The sequence below is a fragment of the Mesoplodon mirus genome (genome assembly GCF_964341445.2).
Source record: "Mesoplodon mirus genome assembly, contig: HAP1_SCAFFOLD_680, whole genome shotgun sequence".
NCBI lineage: Eukaryota > Metazoa > Chordata > Mammalia > Artiodactyla > Ziphiidae > Mesoplodon > Mesoplodon mirus.
In genome coordinates, this window is record NW_028295349.1 from 56,559 (window position 1) to 80,485 (window position 23,927).

General features: G+C 42.0%; 1 pseudogene across 1 annotated transcript in view; it reads left to right on the forward strand.

Moving 5' to 3' along the window:
- Nucleotides 1-23,927, forward strand: part of LOC309797515 (U3 small nucleolar RNA-associated protein 25 homolog) — a 29,285-nt pseudogene that overhangs the window by 2,864 nt on the left and 2,494 nt on the right. The window contains exons 4-11 of the transcript in view: nucleotides 1,367-1,537; nucleotides 3,908-3,996; nucleotides 5,666-6,076; nucleotides 8,055-8,274; nucleotides 15,876-16,078; nucleotides 17,268-17,450; nucleotides 17,587-17,699; nucleotides 18,427-18,672. The product of the transcript in view is annotated as a U3 small nucleolar RNA-associated protein 25 homolog (transcript). The remainder of the gene's footprint in view (nucleotides 1-1,366; nucleotides 1,538-3,907; nucleotides 3,997-5,665; nucleotides 6,077-8,054; nucleotides 8,275-15,875; nucleotides 16,079-17,267; nucleotides 17,451-17,586; nucleotides 17,700-18,426; nucleotides 18,673-23,927) is intronic.

The following is a 23,927-nucleotide window of genomic DNA, read 5'->3' on the forward strand; positions in this document are numbered from 1 at the left end:
TGACTATTCTTTTAAAAATTATTATTAATTTATTTATTTTTGGCTGCATTGTGTCTTTGTTGCGGTGCGCCAGCTTCTCACTGTGGTGGCTTCTCTTGTTGTGGCGCACGAGCTTAGTTGCTCTGCGGCATGTGGGATCTTCCCAGACTAGGGCTTGAAACCACGTCCCCTGCATTAGCAGGCGAATTCTTAACCACTGTGCCACCAGGGAAGTCCCCATAGGTGACTTTTTAATTTAACTTTAAAATCAACTTTATTGAAGTATGAATTACATTCAACAAGGTGTACCCATTTTAAGTATGTAATTTGATGAGTTTTGACAGATGTGTCTGTCTATATTGTCATCGCCAAAGTCAAGATACAGAACACTTCCAATACCTGCAAAAAGTTCCTTCTTGTCCTTTTACAGTCAGTTTCCCAGGCCTGGCATCAGGCAACCACTGACATGCTTTCTTTCACTATGTATTAGTGTTTTCTCTTCTAGAAATTCATATGAATGGAAGCACACAATAAGTACCCTTTTGCATGTGGCTTCTTTGGCTCCTCATGTTGTTGTGACTCATCCGTGTAGTTCATATTAGTAATTCATTTCTTTTTATTACTGGAATAGTAGTCCATTGTCTGAATATATCTGGGGAACTTTTTATATTCTGTTATCTTAATGCCTATTTGCCTTACTGTATTTTTGTCTCTAAGGTGTCACACACCATTCTTAGTATTTTCATTCATCACTTGTACTCGGATAAAAAAATCGTTGCCTCAGACTTAGGGACTTTTTAAATTTTGTTGGTTTTCCATTTTTCTTTCATGTTTTAGGTTTTTAAAAATGAAAAGTTTGGTTTTTTAAATTATAAAAGTAATATATATTTACTGTAAAAATTTAAGAGGGTAATATAGTTAACGTATATCTCCTCCACCCTGGGATGAACACCTTTAACATTTTATAGAACCTTCCAGGCTACTTTTTTATGGATATATGAGTGAATATATATTTGTGTGTATGTGCATAATGGCCTCATACATTTCTGTAAGTTACTTTTTTCTTTAATGATATAACGTGTGTAACTGTGGGTTCACATTAGCTTAATCACATAGTATTCCATTGTAAATAATATGTGGTAATTTAATTAGTACCCCTTCGATAGAAATGACGAAATCATTTTTTCTAGTTATTTGTTATATCAACGCTGATTTGAACATCTTTACATGTACTAGGTCAGCAGTCAAGCTCAGTTTTGAAACTTATGTCTTCTACCTGAATTTGCTTAAAAGTAAATGATAGCCTAAGGAATTAGATTTCATTTGTCAACAGAAGTGTAATTATGAGTAGTAAATAATTTCACAAAATGTTTTATCAAAACTGCAGATGCGGCCTTACCTGCTGACCCTAAGGGAAAAGATGGGCACGGGCCACCTGGCACAGCAGAGGAATCCCCAAAGGAGTTTACAGATGCAAAACATGAGTCACTCTTCAGCCTAGAAACCAACTTTCTCGAAGAGGAAAGAGGAGGCAACTGTTCTCTGAAAGCATCACAAGGTCAGAGCACAGCTCATGTTGTTTGAATTCAGCTGGTGCTTAGTATGGGTGGTTGTGGTCTAATACCTGTTAAATCTCTTGTTATTGGAATGAGCAGTAATAGAAACAGATAGTTTAGCAGCTAGATGTAGAGCTGGAAAGAAATGCTTCTCCGAGATCTTTTGTGTTTTTCAGGGTTAGGCAGTGTTGCGAGTGGGCGCGGCTGTTCATGAGGACAAACAGTTGAACAATGATAGCACGGAAGGCCAGTTCCTCAAAGCTCACGATCCACAGCTGGGGTCAGGGGAAGACTTCTGATTTTTTTCCCCAAGCAGGGAAGGGAGAGAAAGAGGAGAAAAGTACTTTGCATTTTTCTCTCTATCCTTCACTTGCTCTTCCTTACTGGAGCAGTAATTTTACAGATTTGTGAGACCCGGCAGTGGCTAATCTGATTGGTCCTTATTACCAGGAAGCACCGCAGAAGCCAGAAAGCTCCACCCTGTCTCCCCAGTCTCTCTCTTTATTTTTGGCTGCATTGGGTCTTTGTGGCAGTGCGTGGGCTTCTCACGGTGGTGGCTTCTCTTGTTGTGGAGAGCAGGCTCTAGGCACGCGGGCTTCAGCAGTTGTGACATGCAGGCTCAGCAGTTGTGACACATGGGCTCAGTAGTTGTGGCTCGCTGGCTCTAGAGCTCAGGCTCTGTAGTTGTGGCGCATGGGCTTAGTTGCTCCGCGGCATTGGCAGGCGGATTCTTTTTTTTTTTTTTTTTTGCGGTACGCGGGCCTCCCACTGTTGTGGCCTCTCCCGTTGCAGAGCACAGGCTCTGGACACGCAGGCTCAGTGGCCATGGCTCACAGGCCCAGCCGCTCTGCGGCATGTGGGATCTTCCTGGACTGGGGCATGAACCCATGTCCCCTGCATCGGCAGGCGGACTCTCAACCACTGCGCCACCAGGGAAGCCCGGCAGGCGGATTCTGAACCACTGTGCCACTGGGGAAGTCCCCATAGGCGACTGTTTAATTTAACTTTAAAATCAACTTTATTGAGGTATGAATTACATTCAACAAGGTGTACCCATTTTAAGTATACAATTCGATAAGTTTTGACAAATGTGTATATTTATATTGTCATCGCCAAAGTCAAGATACAGAACACTGGGCCATGCCTCTGTCCCCATGACTGTTACTTAGACAAGCCTGTGGTAGGCTGAGGCAGGGCTCTGCTGTCTCTCAGGTCCTGTGTCTTAGCCTGTGCCTGGGTGGGCATGTCAGGTTGGTCTCATTCTGCGTCCTGACTGCCTTTTTTGGTCCCAGTGCCATTCTTCAACCAGCGGTGCCACTGAAGTTGAAATTTTAATCCTCATTTGGTTCTGTTAGCTATTCTAGACAAGAGGAAGAAGTAGCAGGTAGAATTTGGGCAAAAACCGCGTTCTGAACTCAAAAAAAGTTAAAAAAAAAACAAAAAAAACCCTGGAGGAAACATTAGGAGGCTTGACTATCCTAAAGTTTCTCTGGTTGTTTGGTCTGTACTGATATATTATCACCTAGAATTCTTATTTCCTATTGTTCACCTTTATCTTAGGTCTTAATATAAGGTGCACTGCATTTGAAGTTTTACTACCTGGGTCCCTGAATGGGTCATTTAACTTTGCTTCTTACGTGAGTGGGGCTGGAAGAGAAGGTTGGGTGGCCAGTGCAGAGCACTGACCCTGCCATTTTGATCATTTGTTCACCTCAGTTGAGTGTTGAGCATTTACATTTGTCTTCCAGTGCAGGTTAAATCAGACGTGGTACCTGCCCTCAGGGATCTTGCAGTCTAGTTAGGTGAGGTAGGACATGCACATATATGTGTTGGTGTGGATAACTGAGGGCAGGGTGGGGCGCTTGAGAGAAAGTGATGACTGTCTATAGGGGACCAGAGATGGCTTCTTTGGAGCCAGAACTGTGCCTGACACAGTAGGCTCTTGGGAAATAGTTATTTATTGTGAGTCAGGGGGTAACATTCAACGGATACTATTTGGATATATAGAAATGCGGTGAACAAGAGGATAGAATTTTCAGTTAAAGGAAGGAAAGCCACAGTGGCAGAAGAATTTGAGAGCCATGTAATTCAAAAATTACATTAGAGAGGTAGGTTAGAGGTGTATGTTGAATTTCAGTCCAAGAAGTTTCTTCAAAGGTTTTTGAGGTGGGGAATAATGTGATTAAAGAAATGCTTTAGGGAGATGAACCTGTCAGAAACTTTTAAGCTCTGGACTGGGATAAATGATGGGGAAAGTTGATGGGGAAAAAGATGAGTTAACATCATGAAAACAGGATGTCATTCACAGGGGAAGACTGGAAAATCCCTGTCATTTGCCCTAAGTGTTCTAATATTCTTTATTTCTGAATTAGATCCATTTGCACAACATGTAAACAAAGAACTGAAAGAAAAAGAAATCCAGGCTGTTGCCACAAATCCCAAAACTACCCACCAGCTAAAAGCAAGCAGTGGTCTTGGGTTTTAGTGGTCTCCCTGAATGTATGATACACACCCGTGGCAGATGGCTTGAGAGGGAGCAAGATAGAGGAAGACTGGAAGAGCCCAGTAAGGCACAGGCATAGCTAGAAAAGGCACTGGGAAGCTGGAAGGTGGGGACCAATAAGATAAGAATGCTTTGGAGACAGGTACACCAGGGTTTAGACCAACGTCTGCAAGGGGCTATCTCATGACCTAAGGCAAGTTAATCTACCTTTTTAATCTTCACTGTTCTCATCTGTTAGAGGGGGACAGTAATGCCTGCATCAAAATAAAGTAATTTAGTTTACTGGAAGACATGTACAAAGTGTTCAGTCAGACAGTAGCTACTGCTGTTCATTTGTTTGAAATATCTGAGATAAGTTCACACCTAAATTATTCAGTATGGAGCAGTTTTTGCTTCTTTTTTCGGTGATTTTTTTTTTCACCACTGATGCTATTCATAAGAATTGGTCATCCTTGTTTCATTGAAATTTTTATTGAGGTAATAATTATAGATGCAGTTGTAAGAAATCATACAAGGGTATCCCATGTGCCCTTTGCCCGGTTTCCCCCAATGGTAGCATCTTACAAAACTGTAGTACAATATCACAAGTAGGAAATTTCCACTGATACAACCTACCTGTCTTATTCAGATTTCCTCACTTTTGCTCCTGCTCCTTTGTGTTATTTAGTTCTATACTGTTTTATCACGTGTAGGTTGCCCTGGCCACCACCACAGTCAACATACAGAGCATTTCCAGCACCATCAAGATCCCTCCTCTTCCCTGGTGCCATTTTATAACCACACCCACCTCCCTTCCCCCATTCCTAACCCTTGGTAACCGCTAATCTGTTCTCCATTTCTATAATTTTGTTATTTCAAAAGCGTTATATAAATAAAATCATACAGGTTGGCTTTTTCTCACGCAGCATAATTCCTTGGAGGTTCATCCCAGTTGTTGGCATATATCAATAGTTAATTCTTTTTTATTGCAGAGGTCATCCTTTCTTTATTGCTAAGATCAGCAGTTTTGTTACAGTGCAAAAATTCCCAAACTGGTATTCCACAAAATACTATTCTTTTCAATTCTAATATATGTCTCCAAAAAAAAAAAAAAATCCAAAACAACAACAAAAACCTTGTTCCACGTCCAAGTAAATTTGGAAAACTCTGGGTCAAACGAAGTGGAACGGAGTCCTTGTTACAGGACTCAGCAGAACCTTTAGTGTCCGATCTGCTTGTGACTCTCCCTGAGGGGGATTAGGTTTTGTGGTGGTTACCGAAGTTATTTGACCGTTGGGCCCCCTTTTCTTTTGTCTAGAGTAAATTTTGACTTCCTACAGTGTGGTCCACAGGACAGTTTGTGACCCACTGATCTAGTGAAGAGCTCACAAGGTTTCTAAAGTCAGAAACCTTGGGCTCTAACCCTTAGCTCTGTTCTCCTCTGTTTGTCTGAATCCTATAACCTCTGAACCTCAGCATTTCCTAAACTGCAAGAAGAGCATTATAGTGTTTAGCTTGTAAGGTTGTTGTGAGGATAAAGTGAGAGGATCTGTAAGTTGTGAAAGGCCTTGGTAAATTATAAAGCATTATATGAATGTAAGGTACTATAATTCATTTCTAACTTAGTTCTTGATCATTTCTCCCACAGTGGCCCATCCTGGGCCAGCTTGTCTTTTCATCCAGGTTTCAACAGTTGGAAACCTTTAAACCCCCAAAGGACATTGACTTAAAGTCACTTCATCTCCAGAAGCCTCTGGAATCCACCTGGATCAAGACCAACAGCCAGTTCCCCTCTTGTCCCCCAAATTCAAGTAGCCCCTTCACACCCCTCCAGAAAGAGCTCTTCTTAATTATGAATTCTTACCGGGACCTGTTCTACCCAGAAAGGACTGCCCTGAAGAAAGGGGAAGAGATCCGCCACGTGTACTGCCTGCATGTGATAAATCACGTTCTCAAAGCCAATGCCCAGGTGCTTGCCAACAACAGCAGATGCCGAAGCCAGAAACTTGGGTTGGGTGATGATGATGACTTCAGGGACCAAGGGCTAACGAGGCCCAAGGTGAGTGGCAGCAGCAGAACTTTGCCCTCAAGGAGGCTGTAAGGCTCTAACATATGGGTCCTGGCACTTAGCAGGTTCTCAGATGGTTTAATGATTGGAATAATGAATGAGTCCAAGAATGAGCATATTAGATGGGCCAGGTAATGTCACGGCAGTGCTGCAGACAGCTCAGTGGACTGTCTCTAACAGCAGATCTAACTGGAAAGTGGAGTAGGAGGTACCTCCATGATAATTCTCTCCTTAAAGATAAACCCTGATCCTACATAAGTAACACTCCACTATAAATCTCTTCTTTGTGATTGTCAGAGCTGGATGGGACCTTAAGGAGCCTTTTATTCAATCCCTACATATTACACCTGTGGACAGAGACCCAGATTCGTAGAGGACCTTGCTAAAGAGAACCAGAGAAAAAGTAGCAGAGACAGGACTAGAACCAAGGATTCCCTTCACTAAGCCACATAAATATGTAGACCTTGGAAAACAAAATCCCTGTTTTTGCATTGTATCCTTATTACTGCTTAAAGTGATGATTACATTTATGTGGCTCATAAGCCTAAGCTCCAGTGGATTGGGAGCTTACGTCGTTGAATTCTGTCTACGTTTTTCATGATGTGCTGGAGCTAGATACTGTGCCACCCATACCCCCTTACCCTTTAGCCTCTGTGTCTATATTGAAGAAGCCTCATCTTCTTAGATTCTTCTCATTGGGCTTAATAGGATTTTAGGATTTTGATACTGATATGGCTCTTAGAGATTTCTTAGTCCAACCCTCTTGTTTGATAGTTGGGGAAACCAAAGCCTAGACACTTACTTAGTGTGACAGCCGGGACAGTAACTTGGCCCTCTTCAAAACTGATCCATCATCCCTGCACTGTACCAAACTGAATCACTACACCCCTCTGGCTGTGCTGGTTGCCTTTCTGAGAAACTATCTCAGAATCTTGAACATCAGGATAATAAGATTATCTGTTTCCATTTAGAATTGCAAAATAGAATATGAGGTAGATTACCCATGAGTCACATTCAGAATTTGGTGAATTGTCTGATCTGACTGGGGTTATATCCATTGATTGTATTGTTTACACAAGGGTAGTTAGAAGGTAATCATTTGTTAAGCATCTTCTGTTTTTTTTTCCTCAACAGTTAAAATTGAGCACTTTTGGAAATGTTTGGAAAACTGAATCCTATATTTCCCATTGAAATATCATCTTATTTCAGAAATCCTTTATCATCATTTCTGAAAAATGTACTAGGAAATGTACTAGAAAAGTAATGATGCTTTAGTCCTTTCCTTACTAACTTTATTCTCTACTTAATACATCTAATTCATTTGTTCAGCATATTCCTTGGGTCTTACGGATCAAAATACTGAACTAAGTTCTGTGGGAGACAGAAATGAGTAACATTTCTTGTCCTCAAAGAGCTTTGTGTGTTTATGCCCTTGGGTTTTTGCTAATGGACACCTCTGTTAACGGCATTGACTTACCTCAAAGAGTATTTCTGGGCTTCCCTGGTGGCGCAGTGGTTGAGAGTCCGCCTGCCGATGCAGGGGACACGGGTTCGTGCCCCAGTCCAGGAAGATCCCACATGCCGCGGAGCGGCTGGGCCCGTGAGCCATGGCCGCTGAGCCTGCGCGTCCGGAGCCTGTGCTCCGCAGCGGGAGAGGCCACAACAGTGAGAGGCCCGCGTACCGCAAAAAAAAAAATAAATAAATAAAATTTCTACATTCTGCTTAAGAATTAACCCCACCCCCACCCCAAGGAGCCATGAGATTGAAGTCCATAGGACATGGTGCTGTGGTTCGGAAAGATGCTCAGCCTTCAGTACTGAGCCAGGTCCTATGTAAAGGGGGTGACACGGATGTGGTCCTTGGCCAGGGGCTGTGGAACGGAGGGCTCCTTAGGTCCCCAGCAGGCTCACCTCGAGCTGTCCTTCCTTCCCCTTGCCCCTCCAAGGCTGCCCATCACTCCCTCCACAGGTGCCGATAGTGGTGCCATTCCGGGAAGCTGCTTTGCGGGTGGTACAGCTCTTCATCTGTCTTCTTGAGGGCGACAGCAAGAAGAAAATAATTGTAAGCAACAAAAAGAGGTTTAATGGAGAGTATGGCTCAGATCCCAAGGAGAGACCACCCAACCTGAAGAGGCCTGAGGATTATGAAGCTGTATTTGTCGGCAACATCGATGACCACTTCAGGACTGGTAATTCCTCCTTGTCAAAACTGAGACCCTGAGGGACCTGAGGTGTGAGGTGCACATAGCTGGAAGCTAGAAGCCTGGAATTAGGCATTCTTTCAGAGGGTCACTGTCTCAGCCTCCTAGCAGAACCAGGACACATTTGAGACCACTCGTCTGCCAGGGGAGAGTCTTGCCTTGGCTAATGGGGTACATACTTGGCTAATGGGATGGAGTGTCTGTGAAGGCATGTATGAAAGGCACCTGCATGTTTATAACAAATGTCTCAGCATGCCTATAGCTGGTAGCTCACAGTCAATGCTACAGGGCTTCTTGGGGGAGTTGGAGCTGATGGGGCTGGGTGGGTCAGTCTGGGGAAGATGAATAAACTAGAGCATCTGTACGTAATGGACTTCCCTCCTGCCTGCCATGTGGAGTGCCCACACCTGAATTATCTCCACTCTGGACTTACTGACTCCCACCCAGCTTTGCACATTTTTGCTTGTTTGTCATTCAGCTCCCATGTACTTGGTTGCTTGTTCATTGAAAAAGTTCCTGGAAAATATTTATTAGTCACGTATGCCCATTTACCACTTATTAAGCATCTACTATGTGCCAGGCACTGTTAAGCTGGAGATATGGAATTAAAAGTTACTGTTAAGCAAGTCCAGCCTTAAGACAAATCAGACAGTATGGGATGAGATGTGTTACGGTTAGAGGATAGTGGGTGTTCTAGTTAAAGTATTTAAAGCAAATATCCTTACTCAAAATGGGCTCAGGACTGTTAGGGAAGGCCTTCTGTTGGAGGTACCATCCATACTATGTTGAAACCTGAGTCAGATTTAGCCAGGTACAAAGTAGAGCGATGAGAGTGGAAGAAAAAGTTTCAGACAGGAAATGGCAAGTGTGGAGGCATCAGGGTGAATAAACCGGCAAGACTTAGGATTCAGAGGCTTTAGCATGGCCGGAGTGTGCAGTGCAAGGGGATTAGAGCTTACAGTTAGTTTTAAACATATGCAGGCGGCCAACAAGGAGCTGATAAATCAGTCTTTTGTTTAATTGATATATAATTGACATATTAGTTTCAGGTGTACAACATAGTGATTCAATGTCTATATACCTTACAAACTTATCACAACAATAAGTAAAGTTACCGTTTGTCACCATACAAAGTTAATGCAATATTATTGACTATATTCCCCATGGCATACATTGGATCCCTGTGACCTGTTCACTTTATAACTGGAAGTTTTATACCTCCTGATCTCCCCCATCCATTTTGCCCACCCTCCAACCCCGCCCTCCCTGCTGGCAACCACCAGTCTGTTCTCTGTATCTATCTGTCTGGTTTTTTGTTTTTGAGATTCCACATATAAGTGAAGTCACATGCTGTTGATATTTGTCTTTGTCTGACTTATTTCACTTACTGTGATACCCTCAAGGTCTATCCTTGTTGTCGCAGATGGCAAGATTTCATTCATCTATGGCTGAGTAATATTCCATTGTGTGTGTGTGTGTGTGTGTGTGTGTGTGTGTGTGTGTGTACACACCGCATCTTTATCCATTTGTCATCTGTGGACACTTAGGCTGCTTCCATATTCCATATTTTGGCTATTATAAATGTTGCATTGAACGTAGGAGTGCATATATCTTTTTGAATTAGTGGGTTTTTTTCTTTGGATAAACACCCAGAAGTTGAGTTGCTCAATTGTATGGTGATTCTATTTTTAATTTTTGAAGAACATCCATACTGTTTTCCATAGTGGCCACACCAATTTACATTTCCACTAACAATGCACAAGGGTTCCCTTTTCTCCACATCTTTGCCAGCATTTGTTATTTCTTGTCTTTTGGATAAGACCTATTCTGACAGGTTTGAGGTGATATCTCATTGTGGTTTTTTTTCTCTCTGTGCTTTGGTTAATAGCAACTTATAATACATGGTGGCTGTAAGAATTTATAACTCCAAAATCACAGCCTATCATTTTATATTATTTCATTTTGATCACAGCACTTACTAGCCACCTGATACATTCTTCTTTTTTTTTTTTTAATTGGAGTAGGTATAGTTGATTTACAATGTTGTGCTCATTTCTGCTGTACGGCAGTGACTCAGTTATACACATATATACATCCTTTTTTATATTCTTTTGCATTATGGCATATCCCAGGAGATTGGATATAGTTCCCTGTGCTATACAGTAGGACCTTGTTGTTTACCCATTCTAAAGGTAATAGTTTGCATCAACTAACCCCAGACTCTCAGTCCATCCCTTTCCCCACCCCTGACCTTGGCAACCACAGGTCTGTGAGTCTGTTTCTGTTTTGTAGATAGGTTCATTTGTGCCATATTTTAGATTTCATATATACGTGATATCATATGGTATTTGTCTTTCTCTTTGACAGACTCCTCTTAGTATGATAATCTGTAGTTGCATCCATGTTGCTGCCAAATGGCATTATTTTGTTCATGTTTATGACTGAGTAGTATTCCATTGTATATATGTATCACATCTTTATCCATTCATCTGTCAATGGACATTTAGGTTGTTTCCATGTCTTGGCTATTGTGAATAGTGCTGCTGTGAACATAGGGGTGCATGTATCTTTTTGAATTATAGTTTTGTCCAGATATATGCCCAGGAGTGGGATTGCTGGATCATATGGTAATTATATTTTTAGTTTTCCAAGGAAACTCCATACTGTTTTCCATAGTGACTGCACCAACTTACATTCCCACCAACAGCGTAGGAGGGTTCCCTTCTCTCCACACCCTCTCCAGCATTTGTTATTTGTAGACATTTTAATGATGGCCATTCTGACCAGTGTGAGATGGTACCTCATTGTAGTTTTGATTTCTCATTGTGATTTTGATTTGCATTTTCCTGATGAGTGATGTTGAGCATCTCTACATTTGACTGTTGGCTATCAGTACGACTTCTTTGGAAAAATGTTTATTCAGGTCCTCTGCTTTTTTTTTTTTTTTTTTTTTTTTTTTTTTGCTGTACGTGGGCCTCTCACTGTTGTGGCCTCTCCCGTTGCGGAGCACAGGCTCCGGACGCGCAGGCTCAGCGGCCATGGCTCATGTGCCCAGCCACTCCACGGCATGTGGGATCCCCCCGGACCGGGGCACGACCCCGTGTCTCCTGCATCGGCAGGTGGATTCTCAACCACTGCGCCACCAGGGAAGCCCCCTCTGCTATTTTTTAATTGGATTGTTTGGGGGTTTTTTTTTGCGTTTTTTTTTTTTTTTTTTGCAGTACGCGGGCCTCTCACTGTTTTGGCCTCTCCCATTGCGGAGCGCAGGCTCCGGACGCGCAGGCTCAGCGGCCATGGCTCACGGGCCTAGCCGCTCCGTGGCACGTGGGATCTTTCCGGACCAGGGCACGAACCCATATCCCCTGCATCGGCAGGCGGACTCTCAACCACTGTGCCACCAGGGAAGCCCCGTTTGGGGTTTTTTGATAATGAGTTACATGAGTTCTTTATATATCTTGGATCTTAACCCCTTACTAGATTTGCAAATATCCTCTCCCATTCAGTAGATTGCCTTTTTGTTTCATTGATGGTTTCCATCGCTGTGCACAAGCTTTTTAGTTTGATGTAGTCCCATTTGTTTATTTTTGGTTTCATTGCCCTTGCCTGTGGAGTCAGATCCAAAAAAATATTGCTAAGACTGTTGTCAGGGAAGTTACTGCCTATGTTTTCTTCTGGGAGTTCTGTGGTTTTCAGGTCTTATGTTCAAGTCTTTAATCCATTTTGAGTTGATTTTTGTAGATGGTGTAAGCTAGTGGTCCAGTTTCATTCTTTTGCATGTAGCTGTCTAGTTTTCCCATCACCATTTGTTGATGAGACTGTCTTTTCTGCATTGTATATTCTTGTCTCCTTTGTCATAGATTGTGACCATATAAATATGGATTTATTTCTGGGCTCTCTGTTCTGTTGATCTGTGTCTGTTTTTGTGCTATTACCGTACAATTTTGATTACTGTAGACTTGTAGTGTAGTTTAAAATCAGGGAGTGTTATACCTTCAGCTTTGTTCTTCTTTCTCATAATCAGTTTGGCTATTCAGGATCCTTTGCAACTCTGTACAAATTTTAGGATTACTCTAGTTTTATGAAAAATGTCATGGGTACTTTGATAAGGATTGCATTAAATCTGTAGATTTCTTTGGGTAGTATGGACTTTGTTTTTGAATTTTATTTATTTCTTTATACAGCAGGTTCTTATTAGTTATCCATTTAATACATATTAGTATATACATGTCAGTCCCAATCTCCCAATTCATCACACCCCCACCCCCACCCCCACTTTCCCCCCTTGGTGTCCAGTATGGACATTTTAACAGTACTAAGTCTTCCCATCTATGAGCATGGTGTAGTTTTTCATGTTTCTGTCATCTTTAATTTCTTTCATCAATACCTTGTAGTTTTCCAAGTACAAGTTTTTTACCTTCTTGGTTAGATTTTTTTCTAGGTAGTTTATTCTTTTTGATGCTATTGTAAATGGATTGTTTTCTTAATTTCTCTTTCTAATAGTTCATTATTAATGTATATAAACACAACAGATTTTTGTTAATTTTGTATCCTGCAACATTACTAAATTTATTTATTAGTTCTGACAGTTTTTTGGTGGAGTCTTTAGGGTTTTCTCCATAAAGTATCATGTCATCTGCAAATAGTCAGTTTTACTTCCTCCTTTCCAATTTGGGTATCTTTTATTTCTTTTTCTTGCCTAGTTGCTGTGGCTAGGATTTCCAATACTATGTTGAATAAAAGTGGCAGAAGTGTGCATCCTTGTCTTGTTCCTGATTTTAGAGGAAATGCTTTCAGCTTTTCACCACTGAATATGATGTTAGCTGTGGGTTTATCGTATATGCCTTTGTTATGTTGAGATACGTTCCCTCTATACCCACTTTGTCAACCCATCCTTGCATCCCTGGAATAAATTCTACTTGATTATAGTGTATGGTCCTTTTAATGTATTGTTGGATTCAGTTTGCTAATAATTTGTCAAGGATTTTTGCATCTGTGTTTATCAGGCATAGTAGCCTGTACATTTCTTTTTTTGTGGTGTTTCAGTATCAGGGTTATGCTGGCCTCATAAAATGAGTTTGGAAGTGTTTCCGCCTCTTCAGTTTTTTGAAATATGTTTGAGAAGGATAGGTATTAAATCTTCTTTAAGTATTTCATAGAATTTACCATGAAGCTCTCTGGTCCTGGTCTTTTGTTTTTGGGGAGCTTTTTGATTACTGATTCAATCACATTACTAGTAATTGATCTATTCACATTTTTTCTTCATGATTCAGTTTTAGAAGATTGTGTGTTTCTAGGAATTTATGTATTTCTTCTAGGTTATCTGACTTGTTGGTGTATAATTGTTCGTAGTAGTCTCTTACGATACTTTGTATTTCTGTAGTGTCAGTTATAGCTTCTCTTTCATTTCTGATTTGGGCCCCTTCTCTTTTTTTCTTATTGAGTCTGACTAAAGGTTTGTTAATTTTGTTTATCTTTTCACAGAACCAGCTCTTAGTTTCATTGATCTTTTTTTTTTGTCTCCATTTCATTTATTCAGTATTTCTCATCTGACTTCTATTATTTCCTTCCTTCTTTGTTGGAAGTTTTTTCCTTTCAGCATATTTGAACATATCATGCCATCTCCTTCTGGACCACAAAGTTTCTGATGAAAAATCAGCTGATATTCTTATGGGGATTCCCTTGTCTGTAATTAGTTGTTTTTCTCTTGCTGCTTAAGATTCCCTCTTTACCTTTGACTTTTAACATATTAATTATAATGTGTCTTGGTATGAATCTCCTTGGGCTCATTTTGTTTGGGACTCTTGGTTCTTGCTGGACCTGAATGTCTGTTTCCTTCACCAGGTTAGGGACATTTTTAGCCATTATTTCTTCAGATAAGTTTTCTGCCCCTTTCTTTCTCTGTCCTCCTTCTGGGACCCCTATAATGTGGGTGTTAGTGCCCCTTTCTCTCTCTTCTTCTGCGACCCCTTAACACCGATGATAGTACACTTGATGTTGTCCCACAGTTCCCTTAAACTGTCCTCATATTTTAAAAATATTTTTTCTCTTTGCTGTTCTGTTGGGGTGATTTCTGCTACCTTGTCTGCCAGGTCACTGATCTGTTCTTTTCTACCATCTAGTCTGCTGTTGATTCCCTCTAGTGTATTTTTCAGTTCAATTATTATAATCTTCAGCTGTGTGAGCTCTGTTTAGAACTTTCTTATATTCTGTCTCTTTCTTGAGTTTCTCACTGTGTTCGTTCATTCATCTCCCAAGTTTGGTGAGCATCTTTAGGACTATGACTTTGAATTCTTTATTGGATAAATCACTTGCATCTGTTTCATTAAATATTTTTTCTGGGGTTTTATCTTGTTCCTTCATTTGGAACATGTTCCTCTGCTTCCTCATTTTGCTTGACTCTCCGTCTTTGTTTCTGTGTATTATGCAAAACAGTTACTGCCCCGTCTTGAAGGAGTGGCCCTGTGTGGGAGATGAACTGTATTTTTAACTTTTTCCTAGTTCTTGGTCATCTTATAAACTCTCTCTGTTTGTTTCACTCCCATGGAGTCTAGAAATGCAGTCCCACCCCCATCTGCCTGAGCCTGGTGCTCAAGGAGTGTCCCCTGTGTGGGCTACATGTGATTGTTGCCTCAGGTCGTGTCCCGCGAGTGGCATGAGATGGGGTAGGCGTGGCTGCTCGTTGTCCATGTTTGTCAGTGCTGCACACAGGCAGTGCAGGGCCGTGGGGTAGGGGGTACTCACCCACCACCACTGTTAGCAACTTAAGAGTGAGAGTGCAAAAAAGTGGCACCCACCAGTGCCATCAAGGTAGAGGGAATTTGTAAAAATGGCATCTGCCAGCATTCTGTCCCCAGAGAGAGTCCCAGCCAACTTCTGCCCCTCTGGTAGATGCTTTAAGATTAGCAAGTGAATCTCCTTCACATATGATCTGGGCTCTTTAAAGACTGCTACTTGTTGCTTAGGAAAGAGATGTGGGCAGGAAATATAAATTTTTGTGATGATAATGTTAAAGCCATAATTAGTGAATATATTTATCCAAAGCTTTATGTAGAGTGAAAGAGAACTTGTGGGTGAATCCAGGGATTTGTTGAAGAGCTCTTTGAATATGGAAAAATAGATAAGGACCAGGTCAGTAATAGAAGTAAGTGTTAAAGTGACAGAAACCACCAGTAAGGAAAAGAACATTTCAAGGAGGGTGTGCTTATGCATTCGTGACAAGAAACACTAAAGTGCCATTGAATTGGTAACTGAGAGCTGTTGGTGACCTTGGCAAGAGTCATTTCAGTGGTGTCCTGAGACTCAGAGGCAGATTGCAGTACATTAAGAAGTGAGTGGGAGATTTTAAAGTAGAGATAATTTTTTGGAAGGTTTGCCAGTGAAGGAAAAGAAGAGGGTGGGAGCTAGAAGGGACCGTAGATGCAAAGGAGGGATGACGATGATGATTTTAATAATTAAAGCAGTTGGAGCACAATTACATGCAAAGGGGAAGATGTGGAAGGTACAAGGGGAGGCTGCAGTTGGAGAGGGTGGAAGCTAATGGCTTGGTGGTGACTCATGAACTGATGTGTGCTTGGCTGTTTTGTGTATAGGGGTGGCAATACTGCAGAGAAGCATCCGACTTTATGCCCCCTTCTATTCGTCAGACATCCTCATTGCCTCCCCTCTGGGCTTGAGGACCATCATTGGTGGAGAAGGAGAGAAGAAGAGAGATTTTGACTTTCTGTCTTGTATTAAGCTTCTCATCATTGATCAAGCTGACATTTACCTGATGCAGAACTGGGAGCATGTCTTGGTAATGCTGGTCATTAACATTTAGAGACAAGAAGCTCAGTGGTTTGAGTCTGAAATGGTTATTAAAGTCCAGATTAAAACTCAGCTTGGAAATGGAAATATTCCACATTTTCCAATTTGAAAACGGGAAATGTTGTCCCCTCTTCTACCCACAAGTTGGTCAGTAAAGTATCCAGAAAGATAAAAATTCTTGTCAACATTTTCAAATCTCCAGAAAAGATTTTTTCCCCTTAAAAGTTGCTTCTAGTAATAGACCAGTTTAGTGTGGTTGGTTGGTTGGTTGGTTGGTTGGTTGGTTGGTTGATTGATTGAAATCCCTCCTCACCAGGAATGTTTTTATCTAAAATAGTTCCTCCTATTTATGCTCGTTCTCTTTTGTTTGGTCTTCAGTGGAGATGGGAAAACATTGCTCATGATTTCTTAATTTGTGATGTTTTACAGAGAAACGTAAGATGTTTTTGTCCCCCTACTGTAATTTGTACTATAATTTTTTTTCTCCCTCTCAACATACTCTGCAATGTTTTGGGGTTTAGGATTGTGCTTTGGAACAATCCTCATCACAGAACTATAGGTTTATTTTTATAAGGCATGTGAGAATTTACCTTTTCTACAACCCCAGGACTTGGAGTAAGTTTGGGACAGATAAAGGGGAGTACTTATTTATAAAGTAGGGAATAAACTTATAGTACTTGTGACCCTTCAATATACATTACAAGGTAAAAATATGATTAAAATAGAACAGGCATGTCGATGGTTGAGTCATCTTTATTTTGAGCAAAAGGCACATGTAGTCACTCCGGGAATTTTCTAACGTTTTGGGAGCCAAGTCATGGAAGGACAGCAGCTCTGTTTTCCGTGTCATTTCCCTTCTTGTCCAAGTCTGGAACTGAGTTGCTTATAGAGTGACCAGAGTGGCATTTCAGAATTTCCTTTAAAAGAAATATTCTGTATAGGTAGCATCTTGATCCTTTTTGAGAGATCCACAAGGTGGCCAGTTTGAGCTTTTCTTCTTGTTCGCTTGACTATGGGCAAGTCACTCACCCATCTGAGCCTGTTTTCTTGTTGTAATTTGGGAGATGATAATATCTACTTCATGGGGTTAAATAAGATGATGGGCTTATAGAAAGGTTAGCAACGCCCAACAGGTAAGTGTTCAATAAGTATTAATGGAGTATTACTTCTGCTCAAAGCATTTGATGAACCACATGAACCTACTGCCCTTGGACTCACATGGGGTGGACTTTTCTCGAGTGCGCATGTGGAACCTCAATAATTGGTCCAAGTACTATCGTCAGACGCTGCTGTTTGGGGCCCTGCAGGATGCCCAGATCAACTCTGTGTTCAACAAGTACTGCGTCAATGTGCAAGGCCAGGTGGGTTCTCTCCTTCTTTCTCTGAATTTTCATGAAGTATTGTGTATTGTTTGGGTCATGAGGCAGAAGGAGAGGACAGCATTTGGTCAACAATGGGGATAGCTCACTTCCTAATGTTCTCACTGACTCCTGGCAGGTGGCTGTGAGGAACGTCCCGATGACAGGCTGCATCAGTCATGTCCTGGTGCAGCTCCCACATGTCTTCCAGAGGATGGAACCTGAAAACCTAGCTTCAGTGATTGATGCCAGGTACCCTCCCCTGTCCCATTGGATCCCTGGGGGTCACAGAGAGGGATTTTACTTGGGCATTCAAATTTAGAATTGTATTCCACGTTGGCTTTCTTAGTTACCATTTACGAAATGAAATGAGATAATTGAATCCAATCATGCCATTGACAGAGGAGGACACTGAAGGCCAGAGAAATGGTGTGTTGTCCTAGTTCCAATAGTGTCAGGGTTAGTAAATCAAGGGTACTTTCCCCTAGACTGTGGCATTTTTAAATTACATTAATTTTTTAATGCCTCATGTCAACAACTTAATTCTAAGCCCTTCAGGGCAAGAACTGTTTTTCTAATTCTCTATGTAATTTCCCCGTCTTCTCATTGTGTTTAGTCAGGGGACCCATGGTAGCAGAATGGTGCTTAACACATGGTAGGTGTTCAGTAATTATTTGTTGACTGACTGATTGACAACTGAATGAATGAATGAATGATACAGTTACGTACTTCCTAGAATAATTCTCTGGGATATACCAGCATCACATCTATCCTTTATGATGAATAGTGTTGGCACTTACTTTTTGATGCGCTTAACAAGTTTTATCCCTATATAATCTCTTTGCAATGAGGTAGGCCAAATTGGCCTCTTAGGGGAGGTAGAAGGAGATTGTGACTTGCCCAGGGTCATGCAGTTGGCAGTGACACTATGGCTCACCTCTAGACCACTGACTCTCTGCCCTTTGCCTTTCCAAATCAGGTTTAACTTTTTCGTCAACAAGATTTTGCCTCAGTATCGTGATGCAGTCACGTCTCACACGCTTATCTATGTCCCCTCCTACTTTGACTTTGTGCGTCTCCGAAATTACTTCAAGGAGGAGGAACTGAACTTCACTCATATCTGCGAGTACACCCAGAAGTCTGGTGTCTCCAGGGCCAGACACTTCTTCCTTCAAGGAGAGAAGCAGTTCCTGCTCCTCACAGAGCACTTCCATTTCTACAAAAGGTAAAGTAGGGCCAGGTTTCAAGTGTCCTCTCTGGAGGGTCTGCTTCCAAGTGCATGGTGGGCTTTGCTGTGTTATAAGGTCCTCCCTTGCTTCACCTCCTGCAGACAAGCCAGAGTCTGGGGGGCTGGACAGACTTTTCTTGATTGGTTGGTTGGTTTTCTTTCAAAATGGGCATTGTTGGAAAAGGTGGTAGAAACGAATGAGTGACTACAGCATAACCTGTATACAGATCTGGAGTGGGTCCATACTTAGGGTACCTCCTGTAGCTGTGGGTATACCCCTCAAGAAGGATATTATAGAGTTGAGCAGCTCTCAACTGAATACAGGAAAGGGAGGAACCTGTCGTAGAAGCACAGATGAAACACCTGGGGACTGTGTGGTCTGTGGAGATGGAAGTTGAGTACAGGGTCAGTGTTCAGAAAGCTCTCATTTGTCCTGAGGCAGTGCACACACACTTCTGCACCAAGGAGAACCAGGACTAAGGGGCTCCTTGAAGCTTAGGAGAAGCAAAAGGTGAGGGGCTTAGAGGTGACTATTTAAGGGCTTCAGGGTTTGCTTCTTGCTGGCATCATTATTTGCTTTGTTCCAGTGAGTTGTTGTTTTCATTCATGTTGGAAATGGTATTTTGGGGGAGTTTGCACTCAGCAGGTCTAAAGAGCCCTTAGTTTTCCAAAAGCTTGATACATCAAAGCAAGTCCTTTAAATGAAGTGGATGGATTGGAAAACTTCCCAGCGTGATTGTCTGTAGCAAGAGTGAGCTAAGCTGGGATGAGGACTGCTCTCAAGTAGCAGCTTTTCAAGGAGAGGGCATGATGTCAAAGGAGCCCTTTCTCTTAAGTAGGCAGGACAGTCTTCTGTCTTACACTGTTCATTTATTGACCAAACTGTTTTGTCCCCAAAGTCACTATAAAGACAAACCGAACACGGGCCATTAGCTTTGTACCCTGGACCAGGTTAGTGGGTGTTTAAGTTGAATGGAGATAACCTGCAACTGCCAATTATCTCAAGGTTCCCAGCTATAGATTTTTTTGCTTGAGAGGTCACCAAGGTGATGATGGGTATTTTGATCTGCAGTGTCTTTGTGATTTGATTTTTTCATTTGACCTTGGGAAAAGTACATGTATTTTACACTTTAGTATCCAGCTTTAAAATTCTGTATTTATATTCTCTATGGAAGTAGGCCGTGTTAGACATATTGCAGTTCATTTGTGAGCTAGCAAAAAACTTTCATCCTGAGGATTTGTTTTCTTTGGGGAGATGAAACCAGTAGAATCTTAGGATGGGATGGGCATTTGGTCATGATGGCCCTCCTGAGGGGAGGACAGTTTACAGTTCTTTCTCTGAGCATTATCAGTGGGTTAGCACAGGAAGGATTCTTAAGCAGGGGGCAATCAGAAACTCTGGAGGTAGGATTTCTGGAGGTGGGAAACGCTAGTGGGGTGTTTCTGAGTGCTCCCTGCCCCAGGGAGAACCCCAGTTATAGAAGTAACAGACCTCGTCTTTATAGACTGTATGCAGGAGCCAGCCTTGCAAGTCAGTTGTGGTTGCCTCATTTATCTTTAACAGTTGTCAGGTAACATAGACATCGGGAATGTCCTTAGTTTTGGGTCCTGTCACAGTGTTACGCCATATTTGTAGGGGTCACCGAAGACCCAAAGCACATACAGGAGAGGAGGAAGGCAGGGGAAGAGGTGCAGAAGACCATGGGAATTGTTACTAACTGCCCCTCTGAAGAGGTTCTGGTCACGTGCTCTTATTTCCAGGAGATGCCTAGTCTCTACTGTGCACGAATTGGTCCTAAGAGAGATTTTCTTGGGTTTTAAATATAATACCTATTGGAATTGGTTTTGTTGTTTTATTTTGCTTTAAAAATACTCTCATTATAAGAGTATTACACAATTATTGTAGAGAACCTAGAAAATCTAGGTTAAAAAAATGGGATCACCTATCATCTTACTGATATAAATACCCATTTTGGTGTATTTCTTTCCTGTCTCTTTGATGTAAAAAACATGTGCACGTGCACACACACACAGACACAGGCATTTTAAAAAGGACACCAACATTGGGATCACAGTGTACACATTTGGATTTTTCTTTCTTTTATCTTGAATGTTTTATGTGCTTATTGAAAAAAAGCTTAAATAAGTTAGCATTTTGGTATATACTTGTATGTTATGGATGTATTTTTAAGTTAATATATATATAGTTCTACTATATCCTGCCCCCGCTCCAACTTTTTATTTGGGAAGATTTCATTTCAAAAGACATTGTAAGACTATCCCAGTGAACATCTCTAACTCCTTCCACTTAGGCTTCACCAGCTGTTAGCATTTTGCCACATTCTCATGCACCCACATTCTCTGTCTCTCCTTCTCTCTTTCCACTCACATCTCTTATTTTTTCTTCCTGAACCATTTGAGAGTAAATTATGGGAGGCTTCGTGACACTTAACTCCTAAATCTTTCAGCCTGTAGAGCTTAAAAACAACATTCTTTTATCTAACCACAACACCATTAACATACCACTTGACATTACTGCAGTAATACCATCTAATATTTAGTCTGTATGCAAATTTTCCTAGTTGTTCCCAAAATGACTATTACAGCTGCTTCTCACCACCCACTCCCCGCTCCAATCCAGGATTTAGTTAAGAATCCTACGTTGCATTTGCGTGACATGTTTCTTTAGTCTATTTTAGCAGTTCTCAAGCAGGAGCAGTTTTGCTCCCCAAGGGACATTTGGAAATATCTGGAGACATTTTTGGTTGGTACAGTTGGAGGGTTACTCTAGTGGTCTAGTGGTTCAAGCGGGTCAAGGCCTGGGTGCTGCTAGACGTCCTACAGTGCACAGGACAGCCCTTACACCAAAGAATTACCTGGCTTAAAATGGCAGTAGTGCCAGGGTTAAGAAACCCTGATCTAGAATAATTCTCTGCCTTTGTTTCTTGCTGTGATACTGATATGTTTTGAAGAGTCCAGTCCAGTTTCCTGTAGAATGTCTCACATCTGGATTTGGCTGTTTTCTTATTATTTAGATCAGTGTTCCCAAACTTTGCTACATATTAGAATCCCCTTGGGGAGCTTTTAAAAATCTGAATGCCCTGGTCATACCCCAGTATCAATTAAATCATGGTGTTTGGGGATGGGGACCAATTACAGGTATTTTTAAAAAACAAATAGGTGATTCAGTGAGCATTAGAGTTCGGGGACCAAAGATTTAAACATTATTTTAGTAAGAATTCTACATAGAGGCTATTGTGTACTTCCCCCTGCATCTCCTCAAGAGGCCCAGGGTGTCAGTTTGTCCCATTTTTGGTGATACTAAATGTAATCACTTGGTCAAGGTAGGTCTGCTAAATCTTTACATTGTAAAAATACCTTTTCTGTGTAATTATAAGTAATCTTTAAGGTGTGTATAGCATCCTTTTTAATGGTTGCATAGTGTTACATTGTATGGGTATATAATTAACCCAGTTTCCTTTTAATGGGCATACTGATTTGTTGTTTTCTGTTATTATATACAATAATGCCAAGAGCATCCATATGCGTAGTTGATGGCATAGTTGCCTAGGCATTTCCTTAGGATAAATTTGGAAAGGAAAACTTATTTGTTCAAAAGCTGTACCCAGTTTAAAATTTGCTGTGTGTTGCCACTCCCATCTTCTCCCCTCCCCGGTGAAATACACACTCACAATAATTTATACTCCATTAGCCTATTTCTGTAAATTCTGTAAATATTTCTGTAAATTCTCCTTTTTTCCAGTGACTTGATAGTCAAAATGATACCTCATGGTTTTAATGTCTTTTTCTTGCTTTTCTGTGTTTTTTGTAATTGTCAGTTGAACGTAGTGCCTGAGTAAGTAGCTGGCCTGGACGCCTCTTCTGTCAGGCCACTAGCGTGGCAGTTGTGAATCTAGTTAGGATTTGGTTGTTACCGTCGTTGCCTTCTATTTACCACAAACTGCCAGTTCCTCCAGCAGACAGTGGCCCACTGTGGGGCCCAGTGCTGGAGGGCCTTGTCTCAGTGTCCTGCTCCCCTCTCAGCTTTCACCATGCCCTGCACCCCTGTGCCGAGGGAGAGCCTCTCCCACGCTCCGGCCCCTCCCCCAGCAGCAGGCTGCTCCTGCTCGCTCCTCCCCTAAGGCTTGAAGTGGGGCAGTTGTTCTCCTCCTGGTCCAGCTCAGATGCAGGCAGGTTCTGTCCATCCTGGGCTTTGGAGCTGGCGCTTTCTCAGGGCTCCTGCACCACCCTCCATGGTGGCCAGCCTCTGCCTTGTTCTACGAGGGGTCTTGGTGGGGAAGAGTTCCCTGCATCTCTGCAGTGGTGGCAAACATCTGCTTACATCAGTGCAGGATCTTGGGCTGAACAGGCTTCATGCCCTTTCCCCAGTCTTCATGCCCTTTCCCCTTTCCCCAGACTGCTCTTTTGACTGGATGTAAGTCCTGTGGTGGGGAGGGATGGGGTGAGGGGTTAATGCTCCTCCCTTAGGGCACACAGTTTTGCTGCTTCTGACTCCACCCTGGCAGTTGACCTTTGCCCCCTCACTGGCTTCAGGCTTTAGCTTCATATACAACATGGCTCTGGGAAGAGAGTGAGTTTTCATGTCTGCACCACCATCGGGGTCTCTCAGGTCTTCTGCCTTGCGTCCAGCCTTTCCAGGGCTCCCAGTGGAGACCTTTGGAAAAGCCATCATGACTGTGAAGTAAAGGAGTGTCCGGGAATCCCAGGGATTCTGAACTGTCATGCAAGCCCATAATTGCCCTTTAAGAACTTGTTAAAAGTGTAGCTTTTTTCTTCCTACCCACTTTCTTAGCAGCTGCCCTCTTCCCCACTGTGCTCTGCCAAAGGTGAAGTGGTTCATATGTCCTGTCTTTCTTCAGACCATCTTGTCACTCTTTGGAATTCAGTCAGTGATGGGCTGAAGCTGGCTCATACCAGCTCTTAAGGTATGGTTGCACATCTCTTCCCAGTTCCAAGTTCAGCAACATGACACTGGTAGCTTGAAATGGAGTATTTACACCACAGAAATTGGCAAATGCTTCAAATCAGCACCTATCCTCCCCCACTGAGAATCAGTTGTTACACACACACCAGGGCACCGTTGAATCCGTTCACTTGGTTGCCCTGTGACATCAGCTGTCTAGGCTCAGGAAAAGGAACACTGTTGTAGATTATCTTTTTCTTGTTAGCACGGGAGCAGTATTCTCTTGAGTTTTCTACATACTAAGCAGAAATGGAACTCTGTGTTTGTT